This window comes from Equus przewalskii, chromosome 15, assembly GCF_037783145.1.
Source record: "Equus przewalskii isolate Varuska chromosome 15, EquPr2, whole genome shotgun sequence".
Lineage (NCBI taxonomy): Eukaryota > Metazoa > Chordata > Mammalia > Perissodactyla > Equidae > Equus > Equus przewalskii.
The window spans coordinates 23,285,772-23,310,601 of NC_091845.1; the positions used below are offsets into that span (position 1 = coordinate 23,285,772).

At 38.3% G+C, this 24,830-nt stretch overlaps 1 long non-coding RNA gene across 1 annotated transcript; it reads left to right on the forward strand.

The window, feature by feature from the left end:
• Positions 1-5,336: 5,336 nt before the first annotated feature.
• On the forward strand, positions 5,337-9,929 carry LOC139076134 (uncharacterized). The gene is made up of 2 exons (XR_011527424.1): positions 5,337-8,900; positions 9,578-9,929. It is a non-coding gene; the product is annotated as an uncharacterized lncRNA (long non-coding RNA).
• Positions 9,930-24,830: the final 14,901 nt, after the last annotated feature.

Below are 24,830 nucleotides of genomic sequence, written 5' to 3' on the forward strand. Positions count from 1 at the left end.
GGAGTGGCAATACTCATATCTGACAAAATAGACGTTAAAACAAAGATGGTAACAAAAGACAAAGAAAGACACTACATAATGATAAAAAGCTCAATCCAAGAAGAAGATAACAATCACAAATATTTATGAACCCAACATAGAAGCACCTAAATATATAAAATAAACTTTAACAGACATACAGGGAGAAACTGACAGCAACACAACAATGGTAAGGGACTTCAATATCCCACTTATGGCAATGTATAGATCATCCAGACATAAAATCAATGAGGGAAGATTGGACTTAAATGACACGTATTAGACCAGAAAGACTTAATAGATATATACAGAACATTCTATCCAAAAACTGCAAAATACACATTCTTTTCAAGGGCACATGGAACATTCTCCAGGATAGATCACATCTTAGCCCACAAAACAAGTCTCAATAAATTTAAGAAAATTGAAATCATATCAAGCATCTTTTCCAACTACAATGGTATGAAATTAGAAATCAATTATAAGAAGAAAACTAGAAAAAACACAAACACGTGGAGACCAAACAACCTGGCACTAAACGACAAATGGGTCAATGAAGGAACCAAAGACGATATCAAAAAATACCTTGACACATATAAAAATGAAAGCACAACTTTCCAAAATTTATGGGATGCAGGAAAAGCAGTTTTAAGAGGAAAGTTTATAACAATATAGGCCTAACCCAAGAAACAAGAAAAATTTCAAATAAAGAATTTAACTTTACACCTGAAGGAACTAGAAAAAAAAGAACAAACAAAACCCAAGGTTAGGATAAGGATGGAAATAATAAAGATCAGAGCAGATATAAATGAAATAGAGTCCAAAACAGTAGAGAAGATCAGTGAAACTAAGAGCTAGTTCTTGGAAAAGAACAAAATTGATAAACCTTTAGACAGACTTATCAAGAAAAAAAGAGAGATGACTCAAATAAATAAAATCAGAAATGAAAGGGGAGAAGTTATAAGCTATATCAAAGAAATGCAAAGAATCATAAAAGACTGCTATGAACAATTACATGCCAACAAATTGGACAACATAGAAGAAAAGGAAATTCCTAGAAACGTACAATCTTCCAAGACTGAACCAGGAAGAAATAGGTAATCTGAACAGATCACTCACTAGTAATAAAATTGAATCAGTAATCAAAAAACTCCCAACAAAGAAAAGTCCAGGGCCAGAAGGCTTCACAGGTGAATTCTTCAAAACATTTAGAGAAAAGTTAATACACATCCTTCTCAAACTACTCCAAAAAATAAAAGAAGGAAAAATGCTTCTAAACTTATTCTGTGAGACCAGCATTACCCTGATACCAAAACCAGACAAAGACACTACAAAAAAAGAAAATCAAAACCAATATTCCTGATGAATATAGATCCAAAAATCCTCAACAAAGTATTACCAAATTGAACTCAACAATACATTAAGAGGATTATATAACTTTTCATCAAGTAGGATTTATTCCAGGGATGCAAGGATGGTTCAATACCCATGAATCAATCAATGTGATACCAAATCAACAAAAATGAAGGATAAAAATCATATGATTATCTCAATAGATGCAGAAAAAGGATTTGACAAAATTCAACATCCATTTATTATAAAAAAACTCTCAAAAAAGTGGATATAGAGGGAATATATTTCAACATAATAAAGACCATATATGTCAAAGCCACAGCTAACATCATACTCAATGGGAAAAAGCCAAAGGCTTTTCCTCAAAGACTGGGAGCAAGATAAAGATGCCCACTCTCACTACTTTTGTTCAACACAGTACTGGAAGTTCTAGCTACAAGAATCTGACAGAAAAAAAAAGGCATCCAAATTGGAAAGCAAGAAGTAAAACTGTCACTATTTGCAGATGACATGATACTATATATAGAAAACCCTAAAGACTCCACAAAAAAAAACTATTACAACTAATTAACAAATACAGTAAAGTTGCAAGATACAAAATTAATATACGGAAATCTGTTGCATTTCTATAAACTAGTAACAAACTATCAGAAAGAGAAATTTTTTAAACCTCTCAGTTACAATTGCGTTGAAAAAATAAAATACCTAGGAATAAATTTAACCAAGGAGATAAAAGACTTGTAATCTGAAAACTATCTGACACTGATGAATGAAATTAATGATGACAAAAGCAAATGGAAAGATATACTGTGATCATAGATTGGAAGAATTAATATTGTTAAAATGTCCATACTACCCAAAGCAATTTATGGATTCATTGCAATCTCTATCAAAATACCTATGGCATTTTCACAGAACTAGAATAAATAATCCTAAAATTTGTATGGAACCACAAAAGACTGTGAATAGCCAAAACAATCTTGAGAAAGAAGAACAAAGCTAGAGGTATCACGCTCCCTGATTTCAGACTATATTACAAAGCTATGATAATCAAAACAGTACAGTACTGGAACAAAAACAGACACATAGATCAATGCAACAGAATAGAGAACCCAGAAATAAACCCATGCTTACATGGTCAATTAATCTACAACAAAGGAGACAAGAATAAACAACGGGGAAAGGACAGTGTCTTCAATAAATAGTGCTGGGAAAAGCGGACAGCTATATGCAAAGAATGAAACTAGACCATTTTCTTACACCATATACAAAAATAAACTCAAAATGGATTAGACTTAAATGTAAGACCTAAAACCATAAAACACATAGACAAAAACATAGGCAGTAAGCTCTTTGACATCAACCTTAGCAATAATTTTTTGGATATGTCTCCTCAAGCAAGAAAAACTAAAGAAAAAATAAGTAAGTGAGACTACATCAGACCAAAAACTTTTGCACAGTGAAGGAAACCATCAACAAAGCAAATAGGCAACCTTCTAATGGGAGAATATATTGACAAATGATGTATCCCATACGGGGTTGATATCCAAAATACATAAAGAATTCATGCAGCTCAATATCAAAAAAAACTCATTAGAAAATAGGCAGAGGACCTGAGTAGACATTTTTCCAAAGAAGATATACAGATGGGCAACAGGGACATGAAAAGGTAGTCAACATCATTAATCATCAAGGAAATGCTAATAAAACCACAATGAGATATCACCTCACACTTTTCAGAATGGCTGTTATCAAAAATACAAGAAATAACAAGTGTTGGCGAGGGTGGAGAAAAAGGAACTCTTGTGCACTGTGGGTGGGAATGTAAATTTGTACAGCCACTATGAAAAACAGTATGGAGGATCCTCAAAAAATTAAAAAGAGAGCTACAGTGTAACCCAGCAATTCAAGTTCTGGGTACATATCTAAACAAAATGGAAACACTAATTTGAAAAGATATATGCACCCCAATGTTCACTGCAGCATTATTTACAATAGTCAAGATATGTAAGCAACCTAAGCGTCCATCGATAGAGGAATGAGTAAAGAAGATGAAGTATACATATACAATCAGATATTACTAAGCCAAATAAAAGAATGAAATCTTGGATTTGCAACAACATAGATGGACTTTGAGAGTATTATGCTAAATGAAATAACTCAGAGAAAGACAAATACTGTATGATTTCACTTATATGTGAAATATAAAAAGCAAAACAAATGAACAGACATAAAACAGAAACAGACTCACGGATACAGAGAACAAACTAGTGGTTGCCAGAAGGGATGTGGTAGGGGATGGGCAAAATAATTAAAGGGGACTAAGAGGTAAAAACTTCCAATTATAAAAGAAATAATCATCGGGATGTAATGTATAGCATAGAGAATATAGTCAATAATATTGTGATAACATTGTATGGTGACAGATGGTAACTAAACTTAGCATGGTGATCATTTCCTAACATGCAAAAATGTCAAATCTGGGGGCCGCCCCGTGGCCGAATGTCTAAAGTTCTGCGCCCTCCGCTTCAACAGCCTGGCTTGGTAGGTCCGCATCCTGGGTGTGGATCTACTCCAGTCATCAGACATGCAGTGGAGGCATCCCACATACAAAGTAGAGGAAGACTGGCACAGATGTTAACTCTGAGCTAATCTCCCTCAAGCAAAAAGAAAAGGAGGAGGATTGGCAAGAGACGTTGACTCAGGGCGAATCTTCCTCCCCCAAAAAAGAAGTTGTCAAATCATTATGTTCCACATCTGAAACTAATGTAACATTGTTATGTCAATTATGCTTCAATAAAAATATAAAAATAAATGATTATTGTTGTTTCAAACTACTATGCTTTGGAGTAATTTGTTAAATAATGATAGATAACTAATTCACTAGACAGATGACCTGTTAATTTCCTTATTCTCTAGACTGTAAAGCTATTATTTATTTAATAATAAAGTGAATATTGTTCTAAATATCCGTTAATGCCGACTACTATTAAAATACAAAGCCCATAATATTTTTTCAATGGTCTACGCATCTCATGCTTGGGATTTGACAGATTTCTAAGACTGAAGGCATTTGTAACCTCCATTCAGCACATATCCAGTTCTAGGACACATTGGCATTGTGGACAAGTAGCCCTACTCCATCTGCAAGAAATTGTGAAAAGCTGCTCCCACCTATCCATGCACCCAGAATATCTCTCTGCACCTTGACCTTCAAGGAATCATAAAGTAGCAAAATTGGTAGAAGATCATAAATGTCCTCAAATTCAACCCCTCTTCAACATGCCAGCTATAAGTTCTTCAAGCTAAGCTTGAACACCTTCAGTGACAGGAACTCATTACTCATCAGAATTCATGCCAAAACTCAAGCAAACTTATTCAAGCAAAATCTTTCTCTCCCTCTGAATTCCAACTACTGGCCTCAGACACTGTGTAAGTCCTATCCTACTCTGGTCAGTCTTTCAGAAATATGAATAAAGTATTATCCTTCATTTGAGTTCTCTTTTATGTATGATATAGTATCCAGCTCCAACTATTCCTCATAAGACATGATTCAACTCCTGACATCCTTGATGCTTTCCTCTGAACTTGCCCCAGTTTCTCTACAATAAGAGCTGGTCAACTATCAACCTACAGGTCTGTGGACCCTTTCTTGTTTTCTTTTGTTTTCAGAGATTTAAATTTGGATACTTTTAGATGTAGCATGCCCTCCAGTTCCCACAAACCCCACAACTCCTTCCTGTCTTGAAGATCAGTTCCCTTCATCCATCCCTTACCTATCTGGCCCATGGCTCCCAGAACACAACAAATATTCCTGACTTAGAATGGGTTACAACTGCTGCTGCTCCTGTGCCATATGCCACAGGTGGGATTGATTCAGAAAGCTTCTCATGGTTATTATTGGGACCAAATCAGGGCTTCATCACCTTCTTGCCTCATTCTTAAGCATATCAAGTTAACAAGTAGCTATTAAGCATCTCCTGAATGTCTCAAACCAGGAGTGGTGTTGAATAATGTGGAAGACACAAAATTAATTGGGCCATTTCTCAAGGCCAGAAGCTGAGCCTCTTATCCATCCCCATTCCCTTACACAACCTAGTATATAACGATTACTCAAAACGTGATGAAAAGGACGAATGTAAGGGGATGTGTTGCTCTAACTGAGAAATGAAGTCAACAACCAACAAATTTCAATTGGCAAAATATAAGCAATAAAGCCTTGGGAAATTTTAGCAGAGGAAAGATGCCTACCCATTGGTATAGTCAAAAGAGGGGAAATGGAAGGATATAAATTCCTCACTGGAAAATTATGAGTCTGCTCAGTCCATCCCATGAGTCTCTTTGGAGAACGACCACTTCGGGTGTGTTTAATCAGTGCCTGGCAATAGCTAACTCTGCTTTTGCTCCCCTGTGTTGGCAACCTTAAGGACTAGAAGATTTTTCTGTTGTTTACTGCATGATTTAATGATGATATAAATCTGGGAGAGTTAGATCTAAGGTCTCTTTACCTTTCTATTAAGGAAAAAGTTATAGTGGGTCAAAAATGTAGGCAGGGAGTTGTTCTCAGTGAGGAATAGTAAGGGGAAATAAAAATCCATGGCACTACTCAAGAGGTCTATTTTTATTGCTTGTTTCATGGTACACACATCCTTGCAAGCCTCAAGTCGAATAATTATTTCGCTAAATATCAGCCGAAGGGAGGACAAAAACCAGCATACAATGGCACTCGACTTTTAATTCCAGTGACAGCTAAAACACCATTATACTGTACTTCAAGTCTTTGAAGTGCTAAAAAGTTCAGTCAGAAAATAGTATATGGTCATGTATCCAATTTAATAGCTAATGCAGTTCTCTCTCTCTAGTTGAGAAGAACATTCAAAGTACAAAGGAGTGGTGCTGAAAGCTCTAAAGACCCAAAGTAAAGCAGCGAGCCTTTCAGAACAAGTTCAAAGGAATGTGGAAATCATAACCTCTTCCCACTTCGTCATCATTATCCAATCATATCAGACACTCTTGAGAGGTGGTTGAGACTATTGGTTAACAATATAAGCTTCCTTGGAGGTCAGGGAGACCTCAGTTTACCTCCCACTCCAAAGCCTACAGACTGTGTTGTCTCGGCTCAACCACCTAACTTCTATGACCCTCGGTTTTCTCATCTAAAAATGTAGGTAACAGTAGTACAAACCTCAGAAAGTTCTTACAAGGACTAAGTGCAGTGACATACAGCAATCATTATAACTCTAAGCCACTGTTTATTGAGCTCTTACTATATGCCAAGCTCACAGCTAAGTGGCACATTATCTCTCTAAATCTTAACAGTGGTATGCACTTTACCGCTTTGGAGAGAATACTGAAGAAGAAGCAGATTTGAGGGAGAATGATGTTCATTCCATTTATGGCATGTTGGGTATAAAGTACCAGGAGGCCAGAGGAGGAGAAAACATGATTTCTACCTTGACCTTTAAGTCTCTGAACAACGTCCCCAGGTCTCTCTTACATAAAGCCATCCTAGAATTTTAGGCTTTCCTGCCTGTCAAAACTACCTCAAGAAAGTAGTCCACATTGTAGATATAATCTGACAATATTGCAAGTAGTGGTTTAAGGTCTTTACCGAAGATCGCATCATCTATTTAAGCATCATCTCTCTAAGCAGTGCTTGCTGTCACCTAAGACCTCTATTTTTTTCCCCCTCATGAGTAGATTTTAATCCAGATCATCCTGATATCATTCTTGGATTTTTGATGCCTCTGAACCCGAATTGTTATCAGAATTAATCTTAAAGAAATCTGCTATCTTTTTAGCTTGTCATGTCAGATTTTCATTTTGGCATTTTTCACATTAGCTCTCCCTCCCAATTTTGATATGACTATATTGTAAAGAGTCTTTCATGATGGGGTTTAAAGCAAAAAAAAAACCCTCTTCACTCTTTATATAAAGAACTTGGAGAAGCATTTCTAACTGGAGTCCAGTAACTGACATACTACATCCATACGATTTCTAACATTATCCAGTATGGAGCAACTGATGTCCCGTCTACACCAACCTGTCATATAAAACGTTTCTATCACTATCCATCCAATGCCTTAATTCTCAGGCCATGAAGGAAAATGCAAACAGAAGAAATACTTGTAACTTATAAGCGACAATTTTTACCAGTTAGCAAAGACGTGGTTATATAGCAACAAGTCATCAGGCACTCCCTCATTTGAAAGTCTAATTTTGTATAAAGTCATGTTCAGTTTCTGCAGATGGAAATTGCTAATCAAAAGTGAATTTCACTATCAGGTTTGTAAGTCATTCCTGTGCGAGTTGAACCTTGTATAATTAACCGTTCTGCTTTGGATGTAGCCAGATTCTCTTATGATTTTAAACACACACCTTTTTGTTTCCTATACCCTGACATGAGAAATGAGACAAGAAGATATATCAAGAACTGGTGAGAAGAAATTTTTTATTCATCAAAACTTTTCATGTGAAATGTGAAAAGCCAATAGTTGTTTATATTAAAAGAATAGTTTTCATTTTCTACAGGATCACGAAGGACTATGTTCATAGCTATTGTATAAGGACCAAAATTATTTAAAACAGTTAACCACACAGCCCACTAGATATTGAGAAATAAAGCTATGAATGGGTTACAAACAGATACTGGTTGCAAAATTTAATCTGTAAAGTTATATATAGAACATATCAGAGTTCTTTTTAAAACTTAGAGCCAGAACAAATGCCTAGATGTTTGTTTATAAACTATGAATTTCAGAGAAAATGTACATCATCAAGGACTATTATGGGTTTTATATACATATATATATTTTTAGAAATTTACATGGATTTCTAAATGTTTTATTGGTTCATTCCCATAACAATCTGTGGAAATGAGAACCTGACAAATATTGATTTATGTTTGTTTTTTCCAAAATCTGTTATTTGTGACATTTTTCTAGGAGTATTTTCCCAAGAATACATCATGGGCCATATCCTGCCCACTTCTTCTAAGCTCAATAGATTGTAGTCGAGTTTTACCCTCAGACCCATTGAGGTTTGACCCAGAATGCTACAGCTTCTTAAGTTTGTGAACTTTGACTTGTTACTTAAATTCCCTGAGACTGTCTCCTAATCTCTAAAATGAATATTGACATGGTTTTAGAATAAGAACATTTACAATGTTTTAATGAAGAAAGTCAACTCCTTTTTCTTTTTTCTTTATGAAATTGCAGGATTAATTCTAAGAACTTCCCTTCATTTCCTGGTATGATTTGAAGTTTAAGTTCTTGATTTTGAAGAAAAGACAATTTTTTTTTTTTTTTATTTTCTTGGTTCCTTATTATTACTGTTGTGAGTTTGACTCCTTCCTGTCAACTGGGAAAGAACAAGAAAAAATGTTTGCAAAAAGAATAAGAAGGAGAAGGCAGCAGAGAAATCAAAGTAAAGTGGGAGAATTCCTTTAATTTTTTAAAAAGCTGTGGGAGGTGAGAATCTGGCGACAACTGCCTTAAGAGATTGAAGATCGTCTACCCAGGAAGATCCAGGTATGCAAACTCAGGAAAGGATGGCTTGGAGTGGCACTGTTCACATAGACCAGCGGGTCGTGTAGGAGATGAGCTACCACCCTCATCCCTAATTGTCCAGCCATGGCTGAAGGAAGAGTGTGTCAGTTAATCTTCCCTTGAAAGCCAAAAGAACAGAACCTCGCCTATAAACAGCCAGCAGGAGTTACGTGTATTCACGGAAAAACACCTTGTAGATTTCACCTGATTTAGCCCAGTGACACCCCATGAATACACCCCTCTACTCCTTAGGGAACCTGTAAGCCCCTCAAATGGTAATCAGACTCTGGACATTACTTAGGGTGAGGGGAAGGTGGGATGAAGTTAAATTAAATAAACCCAAGATTTTCATGCTGGATCAATGATTATATATTGTCTATTATTTCCTATTTCATTGGGTTGTTGGAAAGATTAAGTGAAATGACTTACATTAAGTTCTTGGTATTGTGAGGATTCAAAATGGTAGCAATTTTCATCCTCCTTATCATAGCTGCAGTGCCTCCTTGTGTTATTGGGACATTAGGAAACATGAGCAGAAATAAGAAAGGGGGATGAATGTGTGGAAGATGACATGAGTGGAGCCATATTAAAATAGAGCCAGAGCAGCCATTTCAGAGGAATTGCCTTGCCTGTGTTGTTTTCTTTATCTTCCAAACTAGACAAAACCACCAATATTCCAAGAAGTCAGTAAAGACAAGAAGATCCTGTTTGTAAGTACTGATGAAATTGGGCTCTGCTGATGACTGAATCGCTAACCAATCAATGAAGTACAAGTCTAGCCTTTTGCCTGATGACCGAATCTCAAGCCAATCTATGAAGTACAAACCTAGCCTTACCTCATCTAGCACCAATGGACTCTTCTTTATTATAACTTACCTCATCTTCCTCCCTTTTTCCCATAAAAATCCTGAACCCCTCTCCTGTAATTGGGACTTTATTTGGGTTTCTACCTGAATCTGTATCCCCCAAATTGCGATTCATTGATCCCAAATAAATGCTTTGCCTCTTAAACTGGCTTCTGTTTTCGTAAGTTGACAAATAGCAGGAGTACACTCTGGAACGCGGTAGGAGTTAGCCTTAGTCATCAGAAGCTGCTAGCAAATACAAGAGAGACTGTGAGGTCATTACACAAAAAGCTGTCCCAGAATTTTACATTTTTGACCTGGAAATAACCTTGAGATCACCTAATTCTAGCTATAGATATGCAAACTCCCTCTAGCTATAGATAGACAAACACTGATGAGAGGTCAATTTTCCAAAGACGTATTTTCAATAACTAATTACCTAGAATAAGGTGTATGATATATGCTCCTGAATTTCACCAGCCTAGGTCTGAGGGTTTTGCTTGAAAGAATCTATTCCATAGAAAAGTTTAAAAAAAAAATCAAAGTGTATTCATCAAGACTCTTTTGAATTGCAAGTGAACCTCCACTCAAATTAAATGAAGTAGCGAATTTATCAGCTGACCTAACTGAAATGGCTAGAATAGAAGAGCTTCAAGCAAAAAATAATTCAGATGCTCAAACATCATCATCAAGACTCAGTTTCTCTCTGTTAGTTTCACTTCTTTTGGGCTGACTTCTCTTGGGCAGGTCTTCTCCTTTGGGTAACAGTCAGTGCAGCAACCCTAGCTGAAGGATGACTTCCCTTTCACAACTACTAGACCCAAGTCCAGTCCCAAGATTGAGTGCTTTTGCCTGTCTTGGGCCTTGTGCTCCATCTCTGAGTCAAGCATTGTGACCAGAAAAATGGTCTATGCTTATTGCCCTGGCCTGGGTCACATGGCCACTCCTGGAAATGAAAGAGTAGTTCATCCCCACACAAATCAAATGAATGAGACTGGAAGGTTATTCCCCCAAACAAATTGGGATGCTGTTAGGAGGGAAGAAAACGGGAAATAGATGCAGGGCAAGCAAAAACAACAGATGCCTACTAAAACTACTTTTATGAAAATACAAAGGATGCTAAGATGGACAAAACCCAAGTACAAATTCAAAATTCTTTGGGATACATTACTATTGTTTTAAGAGCACAAGCAACTGTCCAACTCTCAAAGCACTTCTGCAAAATGCAAAAGGTCAGAGATCTGTGGACTCTGGTCTCTCATCTCTCTTCATAGACTTACAAATACTAAATTGAGAAGTCACAGTTAAATTGTGGTTCCTTTACTATCTTAATAACCACTTTTATGCAATCAAATTGATCATTTAATCAATCTTACTCAGTTGGAAAGACAACCCCAAATATCAAATTGACCTTTTCAGTCTAGGATTTTTTTAAGTCCTAGACAATGTTTCCTTCATTCCCATTTGTGGTTTTCACTTCCATTTTTTCTTCTGCTTTCTTCTTTCCCACTCTTCTCATATACCCTCGGTAATAAATACGTTCTCACATCAGACCCTTGAATTCAACTTTATGTTTTCTTTTATTTTTCTCTGAGTCAAATAAAGATCTTGATTAAATTCTACTCTACTCCATTTATCCAACAAATATCTGAGTCCCAAGCACTATTCTAGGCACTTGAGTCACAGCCACAAACAAGTCAGAGAGGATTCCTGTTCTCAAGGAATTCACATTCTATGCGGGAGACAGACAAATGTACCACCTACTCTTCCTTCCTTGCCTGCTTCTATTCAGCATGAACTATGGTCGTCATAAACTGTGCGTAGCTTTTCAAAGAATATTACCTGATTTCGTCTTCCCAACTCACCATGGGAGGTAGAGCAAATTCCACTGAAACTATTTCATAGATATTACTGAATAGAGAGGCAAAGTGAAATCATTAATTTCATCATTTAATAAATCTGCCAATAATATGCCAGATACTATTCTAGGCTTTTGGAACAGTAATATTGACTTGGGCATTATCCTCATAAGTCAAGTGAGGGACATCAGTAAATAAAAAGGCAACTAAAAAACATATGTGGCCCAACAGTAAATTAGTGGTGGACCTACAATAGATTTCAGCATTTCTGAGTTGAGTTTGCTGTACTCACATATAGTACAACTACTCCTTGCAAACAATCACTCGACCACAGTACTAGCAACAAAAACTATCCTCCTCTCAGTGCCTGCCACACAGGGCAGGCCTCAAAAATAATTCTGTAATTCCTAATCAAGACAGTGTTGCTACTTCACAGGGAACTCCACTGACCCCACCTCTTCCAACCACCTCTCCTGTTTCACATTGTACTGAAGGTCATCGTGAATACAATACGATAAGATAAGATGGAGAGGACCAGACAGGCTAGGATGGGAAAGTGAAGCCAGCTTCCATCTAAGGCAATCTGGCTCCAGAGACAAAGCTCCTAACCATTCCACTCTGCTGCCTCATCGAAGGAGCCCTTCATAAAGGGAAAGTACAATTCACAAAAGAGAAAACAAAGTCAACTCAAATGGAAAGTGTCAACTTGTGGATAACATAAGATTTATTTAAAGATGCAACAGGATACAAATAGTTATTTATAATGCATACCAAATAGGAAACAGCATTCAGAACAGAGAAGAACTTCTACAAATGAGTTAGAAAAAATGAGCCAAAGATACGAACAAAATAGAACCCAATAGCCAAAAACAAACAAAGTTCAACTTGGACTAGCAACCAAAGTATTGCAAATTAAAGCAGCAATAGGACATCAATTTATATTCCTCAAATAGGGGGTAAAAATGTCCGACTGACCTCACAAATGTTGATAACAATGTATGCTTCTGGAAGGAATTGAGCTGCTGCAACCACTTTTGAGAACAATTTGGCAATGTATCAGTAATTTTTAAAAAGGACGTCTACACTCAACCATTCCATTTCTAAGTATGTAGCCTATAGAAATGCTTGCACCTGTATCCCAGAAGACTGTTTGAGAATGTTTACAGCAGCATTCATGAAATTGTAATCTAAACAACCTAAACATCCATCAACAGAATAGGTGATTAAGATGGAATGCAGTAGAATTTAGAATGAAAAAGCTATACTATGTGATACAACATGGACAGATATCAAAAACATAATTCCAAGTGCAAAATGTACATTGTAGATTGTTTCATATAGCATATGATTATTTTTGAGTATTTTAAACACTCAATGCTACAGTTATGCATCACTTAACAATGGGGATATGTTCTGAGAAATGTGTTGTTAGGCAATTTTATCGTTGTGTAAACGTCATTGAGTGTACTCACACAAACCCGGATGGTATAGCCTACTACACACCTAGGCTATATGATACACATCTAATGGGACTACTGTTGGATATGCAGTCCATTGTTGACCGAAACATCATTACACAGTGCATGACTGTATACATGTGTATATATGTATATGCACATATATTCAAACATTTCCTAGAAAATAGAAAAATATTTTCTATAAATAGAAAAACATGGCCTGAAGTACACATCACCAACTCAGAGAGGGTAGGAGAGGAAATGAGAATGGAGAAGGGTAAAGGGAATGTCAATATTACTGCTACGTTTTGTTTCTTTAACAATAAAAAGTATGAAACAAGACTGAAAAAAGTAAATATCAATGTGAAAATCCAAATGTTTGTCATATAATTTTCTATATTTTACATTTTCTGTATTTCTCAAAAAGAAATACATGCTCCCTATGCTTGCAACTTTGTGGCTCTCAATTGGCCGAAGAGCATAATGGCAAAGAAATGTGGATCTGGAATAAGAACCCCTTTGAATCCAATGCCAGCCTTGCTGTGTACCTGGGTAAGCTACTCAACGGCCCTCTGTCACGATTTCCCTATGTGTAAAAGAGGAAAAGCAATAGTATCTAGAATGTAGGGATGTTGAAGGGAACAAATGAAATAGTGCAGGTAAACCACTCGCACCAAGATTGGCACTGGTGGTGACTCCGCATGACTAGTGGTAGGGAAAGCAGGCTGGGGGCAACTGCACTCCAGGAAGTGCTGCTGAGCCAGAGTCCTTCCGCCTGACAATGCCTCTCTGGGCTTCCAGCCCAGAAGACCAGTCGTGTTTCACTCACCCGTGCAGCTTCCACAGGGTCCCATCTATATTAGGTGCTCAATCAAGGTTTAACTAAAAAATCACTACTCGGACAACCATAGTGCAAGGCAACAATAGGATCTCCAAAGAAGGAAATCACCAACATACACATCTTTGCATTTTCCTTCCCTGAATTGTTTCCTTCATTGTTTCAATGAATAAACATTCTCTGAATGCGCACCATACACCAGTGCTACTCAAATTAGGGTCCACAGACCAGCAAAACTGCAGCCCCACACGGGGCCAACAGAAGCAGAATCTGTATTTTAACAAGATCCCAGGTGATACATATTAAATTTAATGTCTGAGACACAGGTATAGAGAGGTCTGAGCGTGCCCCAATCTTTTTAACGGGATGCTTGGGTTTAAATCCTGGTTCTACTGTTACTAAATGTTGGACCCTTTACCATGTCATTTGGCTTACCCAACCTCAGTCTTCTCATCTGCCAATGGAAATGTAATCACTTACTTCACAGAGTCATTGTGAGAACTAAAAAATTGTCCATCTAGAAGCGCTAGCATAGCCGTGTTGCATAACCTCTCAATGGTGTTAGTTTTTGTTATTAATTTAAACTCTGAAAGAAAGAAAAATCAGTCAAATGAAGATATGAAAAGAAAGAGGGGAAAAGAATTTGGTCATTAGGGGAAGAGAGGGAGCCAGAGGTGCACTGGTGAGAAATTAGAGCAGGGCGGAGAACGCGAGCAAACTTTGCCGTGTATTCATCCTGAAATATATGTACAGCCATATTCTGTATTTGCTTCTGCTTTAGAACTTAATGCAACTGAAATTTTCTTCTTTACTCCTTAAAAACAAATTTTTGGTGGTGGTGGTGCTTTGTTTTAGTGTTCTGGGCTTCACGGTTTATTTTTAAATGCTTCAACTGGGAAAATCCACGCATGCGTATAGTGCAGGTTTTTTGCTCATATTAGAGTAAAACACCAGACTTATAACTGAAGCCCTGAGTAAAGTTCTCCATCCTTCTCCGGAGGCTGTCTCCCCCATGCCCGCTGCATTTCAGGATGTTCTGTTCATGAGGTTCTGCTTCCCACCAGGGTTTAAGCCACACGTTCTCTCATCTGGATCATCTTCTACTCTTACTCCGCGACACTTCCTACTGTATAAAGTGGCAAGGAGATTTTAAAATAGCATTTCTGATGATAGATATCACACCGCTTAAGATCCTTAATAGTTGCCCATTACTTTTCAGATGTGAGTAAAAATCCTGCCCATAAAGATTGCCCTCTGTTAGCTTAGATTTCAAGTCTGACACTGCATAGTCCCCCCCGACCCCACCCCACCCCCGACTCTCTCTAGCCCCAGCAGCCTTTCAGTCCTTCCATCACACCAGGAACCCTGTGGCACAGACTATGTTTCACACAGTCAACTTTCTGCTAGGAATGTCCACCCTGGCCATGACTACGTCTGTCCAGTGCATGCCTCAGAGCCTGCTCCCAGCACGGTGTCTTCAGTGAAGCTTCCACAACATGTGCCTGGCCCACTTTATGCCAGATTATTAGGCTCTCAGAGCACAATCTTGCTTTCCTCCAGAATATTACCTTCATTGAGGGGGCTTCCATTCTACTGTCCAGTGCATCTGCTGATCCTCACTCATGGCAAACTGTTCCCCTTCATGCGCTATCTGTGAGAATTTTCCCCTCTTGCTCCAGAAACAAAACAACCAGAATTTTAGCACATACTCCCCTCTCGTTTTCAGGGGTTTTGTTTTTTTCCTGGCTTCTAAGAATTTCCCTGATTTTTGGAGGGGTTCAACCCTTCATTTGAAATGTTTCTTATTATATTTCATCCAAAGCTTGGGATATTTTGAAACTGGAGGATTTCTTGTTATTCTAGTATGTAATATTATGAGAAACGTGATCATTGTACCTCAGAATGTAAATGTGTACTTCTATCATTTAAGAAAGCTTGCCCATTTCACTACATTGTAAACTCCAGGAGAGAAGGCAATGTATGTGTTTGACTCAACAGCGTTTTCAGTTCTTTTAAGAGTGCCTGACATAGAGTAGGTACTCAAAAAACATTTGTTGAATGAAGGAACAGATCAGAGCTGGAGGGGAGAGGGAGTTTCCTTGGAGCATCTTGCCGAATAGCAGGCTGATAAAATTTAACCAAAGGTGATATGACAAATTCCAAGATGTTCAACATTCTCCCAGGCACTTGCACATGAAAGCCTCAGAGTCTTTGATCACCAGAAAATGTGGCTCTCCTGCTAGTCTAATGTCATTAATCTTTAATGCTTTTTTCACTCCATCCATCCTACACTTAAGTTTCTGTATTCTTCATTAATTCTGACATCAGCAGACTGAATTCCTCTGAGGCCTAAGGCACTAGAGCTCTCCCTTCAAATACCAAAGGCACATTTTTTAAAAGACAGGCATAATTTTTACCCACAAGATTTTGTGTAGCAATATTACCAATTAGCCTCTTATACCATCCAAATAAATTGCCTACTAGTCATCACTTTAAGAAATTAATTGGCCATGCAAATACTGAGAGGCATAAAATTCTGCTGTCAAACACAGACCTAGTTAAGGCCTCTTAAAGTATTTCTCCTTGGGAGCACATTCATATTTTAACCATATTGTAGAATTTGAATAAAACTTACAAAGTCCACTTAGGTTTTTTGTCCCTAGGATCATCTTCACTTTATTTGCTCTTTGCCATCTGGGATTGGCAAGACTTTCTTCAGAGATTTCACACAAAGGGGGCAGGATATTAGAAGGTAAATGTTAGAATTCCAGTTGGTTTTCCCTATTTCTCTTTGTACCTTGGAGAGACCAACCATGGCAGAATTTATCCTGACTTATCTGAGCAATGGAAAGAGTCAGAGTGTTGGTAACAGGAGGTTCCTTAAAAACCCTTTAAGTGCAATGAAATGTTAGGGAACTGGATAAGGTAGTGTCTGTTAGTCAGGGTCCCAGCAGGAAATAAGTGTCACAGACAAATAGAATAATGAGGAGAGTTTTAAGAAAGGAACTGTTTACAAAGGGTGTAAGAAAACCATAAAGACCGTAACAGCACCCTGATGTTAGTGCTCACCCCTTAGCTGGAAGGGGCAAGGAGAGAGGACAGTTATGAGAACATGAAAAGGAAGAGACAAATGGAAAGGATCACCTTCCAAAGGTCGTGATCTTTGGTGGAAGCGACAGCCAGAGCAAAGTGATCCCTTAAGGAGGGAACCAAAGGACTAAAACGCCCCAGCCTCTCTCTCCTTCCCTCCTTCCATATCCTTCCAGGGCTCTCCATTGGCTGTTCCCAACAGGAAGCCAGAAAGTAAGGGAGTTCACCAAGGAAGTCCAGTGCGTAGAGCTTGGCCTCCTGAAAATAGGGCATGGTAAAAAAAAGTTGAGTGTACATCTGGAGGGTGAAACAGAAGATATCCAATACAACAGGAATCAGATGCATCCAGGGAAGACTAACAAAAACACAGATTCCAGGGACATACTCCACTCTTACCGAATCAGAATCACAGCAAATTTCATAGGCATATGACCTTTGGGAAATCTGCATAGGCAATTATGATACACACTTATGATTAAGAGTATCTGGGGGGCTGGCACTGTGGCCTAGTGGTTAAGTTCAGCGTGCTCCACTTTGGCACTGTGGGTTCCATTCCCAGGTGCAGACCTACGGCACTCATCAGTGGCCATGCTGTGGTGACGACCCACATACAAAATAGAGGAAGACTGGCACAGATGTTAGCTCAGGGCGAATTTTACTCAAGCGAAAAGTAGAAGATTGACAACAGATGCTAGCTCAGGGCGAATCTTCCTCAGCCAAAAAAAAAAAAAAAGCGAGTATCTGGCATTTTTAGTTTAAACTGTAATTTTAGTCTTTATTTTATAGTTCCTACTAGCCCAGAAAGATTAAAAATCTTGGTGCTGCAAATTTGTTTTTGTACCACCAGTGTAAATTTTCATTGATTATCCAAAGGAATAGGGATATGTAGACAGCCAGGCTTTCAACCTGGGTGGATGTTCACCCTGTTCACACTGGTATTACTATGCCAGCAGTTAAACTATTTAAACACTTACTGGTTGGTAAATAGCCACTGCCCTGAGCTCCGAAGTATCCAACCTCTTACCCCAGCTGCCCAGAACTTCTTCAATCCAGCAGCTAAAGCATTAACGCTTAAACAGACTAACAGCCCAGCATGCAGTCTGACTAGATGTTTTGAATACGACATCTCAGTTTTCAACTGGAGACGTGTTCTACTCTTCAACTATTCTTTACCTCTTAACCAGAAATTCTAAAGTGTAAAGTTGATAAATCACTGGCAGAATTATTAACGAACCCAGCAACCAAAGACTATTATCGAAGAGACAAAGGAATCTACTACCGAATCAGCCAGATGGTTTGCCTCTAAGTTAACAGCAGTGAATTGTACATCTTATCCCCATATCAGTTTTCAACATTAAAACCCCAAAACTGTCAACCTTGAGTCCAAGACCAGCTGGAGGAGCATAACCCTGAGAGAATGGCGGTTGCAGTCAGAATCCTGTGTTCAGATTGTTCTGTAGCAACCAGCTGACTGACCTTGGTCAAATTATTTAAACTCTGAGTCTCAGTTTCCTTATCACATAAAGATTAGAAACAAGATAAATAGCTTACCTCACAATGTTTCTGGTCAAAGTGCTCTAACTCAAAAAAGACAATGTTTTGCTTGTTCAGTTAGGAAGGCCAAGGAAAGGAAGAAAAAGTTAAAATGAGCTGAAAAGATAAAGACAGCACATTCAAATGTATAATCATAAATAATAAAACACCTGCCATTTATGTAGCTATTGTACTTAGCCATGTGCATAGGAATGGCTTTGCACATATTTAATTCTCACCAAAGTCCTACTAGGTAGCATTCTTAAACCCATTGCATCAAAGGGGACACTAAGCTCTGAAAGTAGCCTGTTTAAGAACACACAACAGGAGAAATCATCTCCCACCTCTGGTTTCTTGGACTTCCAAGAGATGCTCTGACCTGCTATTTATGACAATAAAACCATCAACTTATGGTTCTGTTATCATAAACAAGACCTTTAAAATTGCAGGTTAGCCAATCACTTACATCCCATTTCAGAAAAAAGAGAAAATGACAGAGTATTGTTTTTTAATAGGAGACCCTAAGGAAACTACCATTTAGAGAAAAGTACATTTTCCTAAGACCTCTATATCCGGATTTGCTAAATTCTAGATTTCTAATATGCCAGAAAGCGTCAGTCTCATAACTGTTTTCAAGATTCGTAAAAGAAGCTATTGGTTTCTCTTTCTGCATGACTTTGTTTGCTAAGTCACTCAAAGTAACTCGTGTCTCAGGAATTCTAGTTTTAACAAGAAAGCATTTTCTCAGAAGACTGAAGGTTCAATCACATGATTTGGGGTCCTTCTAACTCTTTTGCATCCCAAAAGTAGGTAGATTTGATCTCCAAGTGCCCATTGCGTCTGGGAAAGCAGGCTCATGGAATCTAATAATGTGCTAGTTAATAAAGACCACTATGGTGACAAGAATGAAATACAGTTCGCTGACTGTTTCAAGAATAGAGTAAGAGGTAAAAGTTTCTTAAAAAAAAAAAATTGATGTTTTTCTCTTTATGAAAATACAATGACTTTGGTTCCTGTGTTTAAGAACTTGTAGAAAATGCATCACCGGAATTCACCTAAATCTAATAACGGGTTCTGGAGTCCCCAAGAGCTTTTGCCTCCCAATCTCAGGAAATCCACTCTCCAGCCACATGAGGAGCATGTTACTACTGTCCCTGCTTTTTAAAGAGGTTTAGGGATTTGTCTAAGGTGGTAGTTCTTAAGAATGGCTGCTTGTTAGAAAAGCAGAATCTGGAATTCCACCCCAGCCTCTGAAATCAGAAACTTGGAGAGGATTAACAAGTTCTTCAGGTGATTCTGATTCATGCTCTAGTTTAAGATTCATTGACCAGATTTCTTACATTTGCCTGGTAAAACTCACCTGGGATGTTATTCGTCAACTGGTGATTCTAGCTGGCGACACCGATAAGCCTCTGAAACCCCTTCCCACAGAAGTTCTGTCTCCATTGGTCTCACATTGTACTATGGATTGAACTGTGACCTCCAAAAATTCCTATGCTGAAGCCCTAATCCCTAGTCCCTCAGAATACGACTTTATTTGGAGATAGGGCCTTTGCAGAGGTCATTAAGTTAAAATGGGGCTGTTAGGGTGGGTCCTAGTCCAATTCGATTGGTATCTTTATAAGATGAGGAGAATAGGACACACACACAGACTCCAGGGACATGTGGGCAAGGAGAAAAGACCATGTGAAGAGACAGCAAGAGGGTGGCCGTCTGCAAGCCAAGGAGAGAGGCCTCAGAAGAAACCAAACCTGCTGGTACTTTGATCTTGGATTTCCAGGCTTTCTGGTGTTTAAACCACCCAGTCTGTGGTATGTTATTACAGCACAGTAGCTGTATTTTCAATCAGCACCACAGGTGATTCTTTTTCTCCAGCACGTTTGAGGAACTCCACCCTTTACCCTTTCCACTCAGATGTGATCCTCAACACAGCAGCCTCAACATCACAATCACTGAATCTGAATCTGCATTTTAATGGAATTCCCAACTGATTTGCATGCATAAGAAAGTTTGAGAAGCACTGCCCTGCACAACAGCCTAGAGTTACCATATTTAGCCAATAAACATTTGCAATGTTTGAGACATTCTTGTCCATATACACATACATAAGTAAACGTTGTTATACTAAAATATACTCATTGTTTGCCTGAATTTCAGATTTACCTGGGCATCTTGTATTTTATTTGGAAACCCCACCACAGCATTCTCTCCCAGGGTACAGGGGGAACTGGATAGGTTCACCAGGATGGTGTCAGGACAGGATAGTCAAAGACTCAACTTCGGTTTCTAAAAGCATCCTTTAGAATTGTGTGTTTCTTATCCCCAAATTGAATAATGTAACAACACTCAAAAGAACTGACATTTCCATTAGTTGAAAGAATAGCGAATCTCAACGATCTTGTCTAATCTTCAGGTACTGAAATTTCTCACTGGAAACATCTCTATCAATTCTCACCCTTTAAGTCGACAGCTTGTTTTCTAGAAGGCAGTGCTGAGTTGAGAGCTCCTCATAAGCCAAACAGCCTCAGAAACATCATGTGGTTATTTCTTGTGGTGGTGCCGTATCTCTCAAAGTTAAAATGGCAGGTCATTTATTTTGTTAGTTTTTTACAAATCACAGAATGTTAGCACTGGAAAAATTCCTGTAAATCTCTGAGCTTAACCTCATGGTATAGTGACAGTAGTCAAACAATTACTATTTATAGAGCAGTTACAAAACATTAGAATAATTTACAAACCTTCTTTCAAACTCCCAAAAGACTAGGTGCAATGACCCCATTTTCATAGCAATAACATGGCTAACGTTAGTGATTATTTACTATATGCTGAGCACTGTACTAAAGGGCTTTACTATATTACTCAGTCCATCCTCACACTAATCCTCTAATGTAGATATTATTTGCTCCATTTTGCAGATTAGGCAAGTTATTTTTCCAAGGTCTGCAGAGATGATAAACAATTGAGGGGAGGGACAGGCAAAATAGCTCCAGAGTCCTCATTGCTAATGACCAAGAACATCACCTCACCTGACAGAGGCAACTCACAGTCAAAAAATTTAATCCATTTCCCTGATGTCAGAGCTGACATTTGAATCCAAACATGTGCTTTTAAACACCATCCTTTATGCAAGCAAATTGGAAGCCTTAAGTGGCTAAGTGACCAGACTACAGTCTTACAATGACCAGTGACATGATCAGTATTTGGACTCTGCATTGAAGAGCTCCAGGTCGAAGATTTACCCACTGTGTCATCATGGCAGATGCAGAGGAGAAAAAAAAGACAGCAAGGTCACTTGTTAATCATGGCTACCATGACGCATCAACTGGACCTCTAATTGGTGGGATTATGCAGACATAGCAGAACTGGACCAGGAAGAAAAATCAAGAAAGGACACATAGAGGGTTCAAGGACTAACATTTGCAGAGTATTGGAATATATCAGAACATACTTATTCATTGAGTAAATCTATTTGCCGAGCATTCATCCACTGAGGATAGTCGGCCTCAGTTTCAGTAGAAGCACAAATAAAAGGTACTTCAGACATACCTCTTTTATCACTATGGGAAATAGTCCTTGCACACTACCGAATAGTAGTAACCTCTTACTCTAAGAATTTTTGAACTTACAAATCAATTTAAGCTTTATTTCACATGTATCATCATATCTTGGCTGTACTACCGACTAACAGTGTGAACCTTGGGCAAGTTACTTACCGTTTCTGAGGCTTAATTTCCTCACTTATAAAATGTGGGTACAAAGAGTATCTAGCTCACAGGATGATTGTGAGGATTGATAGTCAACGTGTGCAAAGTAGTTAGAAGGGTGTCTGGCACTCAGTAATTGCTATAAAGTGTTACCCATCACTGACAAGTAAACTGCAGTTCCCAGATCCAAATTTTTCACATTTGGTCCCTGAGTCAAAATCTCTTAGAGTGGCTGTTAAGAAAAGCAGATTCTTGGATCCCATCTACTGAATCAGAATCTCAGGGGAATCTCTGGTTATTACCCGCCTTCCTTGCCCTCCAGGTGGTTCTTATGTACACAAACGTTTAAGAAGCCCTGTCCTGGAGGATAAGACAGCTGCTCACTTCTCAGTGGCAGTATCTTTGCTGGCAGCAGTAAGTAACACAGGTGTCCATCGGAAAGGACTCAGTCCCTTGCAGATAGAAAAGTGCCAAACAGAATGGAATTTTAAGTGGTTTTTCCAAGATAACAAGTTACCCTAGTAACAGGCAGAATCAGGATTTCAGTGCACATCTGTGACTGTTAAGGTCCGCTCTCAGCCACCCCACCAACAGGAACAGAAATGTACCCAGGAGACACGCACCTGCCTCTGAAGAAGGAGTGGAATGGAATCTCCAAGCATCTTCTTTTCTCGTGTTGGACTTCAGACCACCTTTTCCACTAAACCAGAGTGTCATTTCTGGCACTAATTTACGTGGTCCCTGTTACCCTGAGGAAATTTTGTACTGAACAACAGACTCCGGAATCCATGCTGGAAGAGTGGGGCCTCCCCAGCAGCCTGCCAAAGCCAACCCTTATAATCAAGGGCATCTGTCTACCAAGATGGGCCTCATTGGGAACAGCCCATCCTGAGGCTAAGTGCCCACACCAGGAGGGCTGCCTACAACCAGCATGGCCTAAAAACTTGGTCCAACTTTTGTCAGCTTCTGAGAATTTTCTTTAAAATGGAGGTTTTTAATGGTCAGAAGGGGAAAGAGTCAACCAGTTTGGGCTCCTCACCAAGTCAGTGTTAAAGGGGAGAAACAACAATTAATAAGGACGGCTTTAGATTAAAAGACACTTAAGAGACAATAACAGCCAAAGGTAATTCAGGTCCTTCATTGGGTCCTGATTTGAAAAAAATACTGTAAAAGTTATTTTGGACAGTTAGGAAATTTTAAAATAAACTGTGTATTCGATGATATTAGGGAATTATACTTAATTTTATTATATATGATAATAATATGATGATTATGTAGGAAAATGTCCTCACTTTTATGAGACACTATAGTGTTAGGGAAAAATGTCATGACGGATGTATTTTATTTTTAAATATTTAAGAAAAACATAAATCAAGCAAATATGGCAGAATGTTAGCAGGTTGAATCTAGGCACTAGCTATATATTAGTGTTCATTATACAATCCTTTCTAATTTTCTGTTGGTTTGAAATTTTTCATTGTAAAAGTAAATTTAAAAAACACTTGAATAGGACTGTTTAGGCCCAGCAAATCCACTTCTAGAAATTCTCCAATATTCATTTGTTTATTGAACAAATGTGCCAAGCAGTGAGAAAATAATTAGGCAAATATTTAAGTTGATTATTGTGGTGTTATATATGATAGGTAGAAACTAATATTTTACAAAGCTAAATATCAAACAATTAGACGCTGTGAAACGAGTTGTAGTTCATGTATACAAGGGGAGGTGTGCATGTCATGAACACAATGATATAGGTGTCTGTTTCCAGAGGTGTACAGAAAGATGTTCAAGATAAAATCGTTGTGTGAAAAAAGCAGATTGAAAACAGCATGCATGCTGTTTTTGTATATGAGACCATTTTTGTAAAAAGAATGTTATATTTATTTAATAATGATTTTATAAGCTAATATGCATCAAGAACTTACTGTTTCCCAGCCCCTGGGCCACATTATAGGATTATTTCATAATTACTAGCATTTTCTAGTTTGGGAAGTTTAAGCACAGAGAAGTTAAGTAACTTGCCCAACATCATCCAGCTAATCTGTGGGATTTCCAGGCCCAAACCCCTTACGCTCTGCACTGGGCCTCGACCCAGGCAGACAACAGGACTCAACAGCAGCACATTTACCTGATTCTGGTTGTGTGGCGGGATGATGGGTAATTGTTTTTCTATTATGCTTCTCTATAGCTTTTGTTTTTTCTATAACATTATTACCTGGGGCTCTTTCTTATAAGTTTAGGAACAAATCATAAAAAAAGATAGGAAAAAATGCAACAATGAGCAAAATTGTCCTGATCTAGGCCCGGACATCCATCACCATCTGGCTGTGTGATGCTGTCGGCTTGCTCTGCCACAACCCTGGGAGGCTGTTTCTAGTCACCTGCTCTAAATTTCTCTGTTTACTTGTGCCTGGCTTAAACCCAGGGCCCAATCACTCTAATTTTGTCAAGCCTTCTTGCCTTGATGAACTTCCCTTGTAATATCTTCCACTTAGTTGTAGAATGTATTTTCCAAAGATGGCCATAGAAACATCTCTCATCCCACATGCTTCTCTTAATATGTGTCCTATACGTGACTTTGCTGCT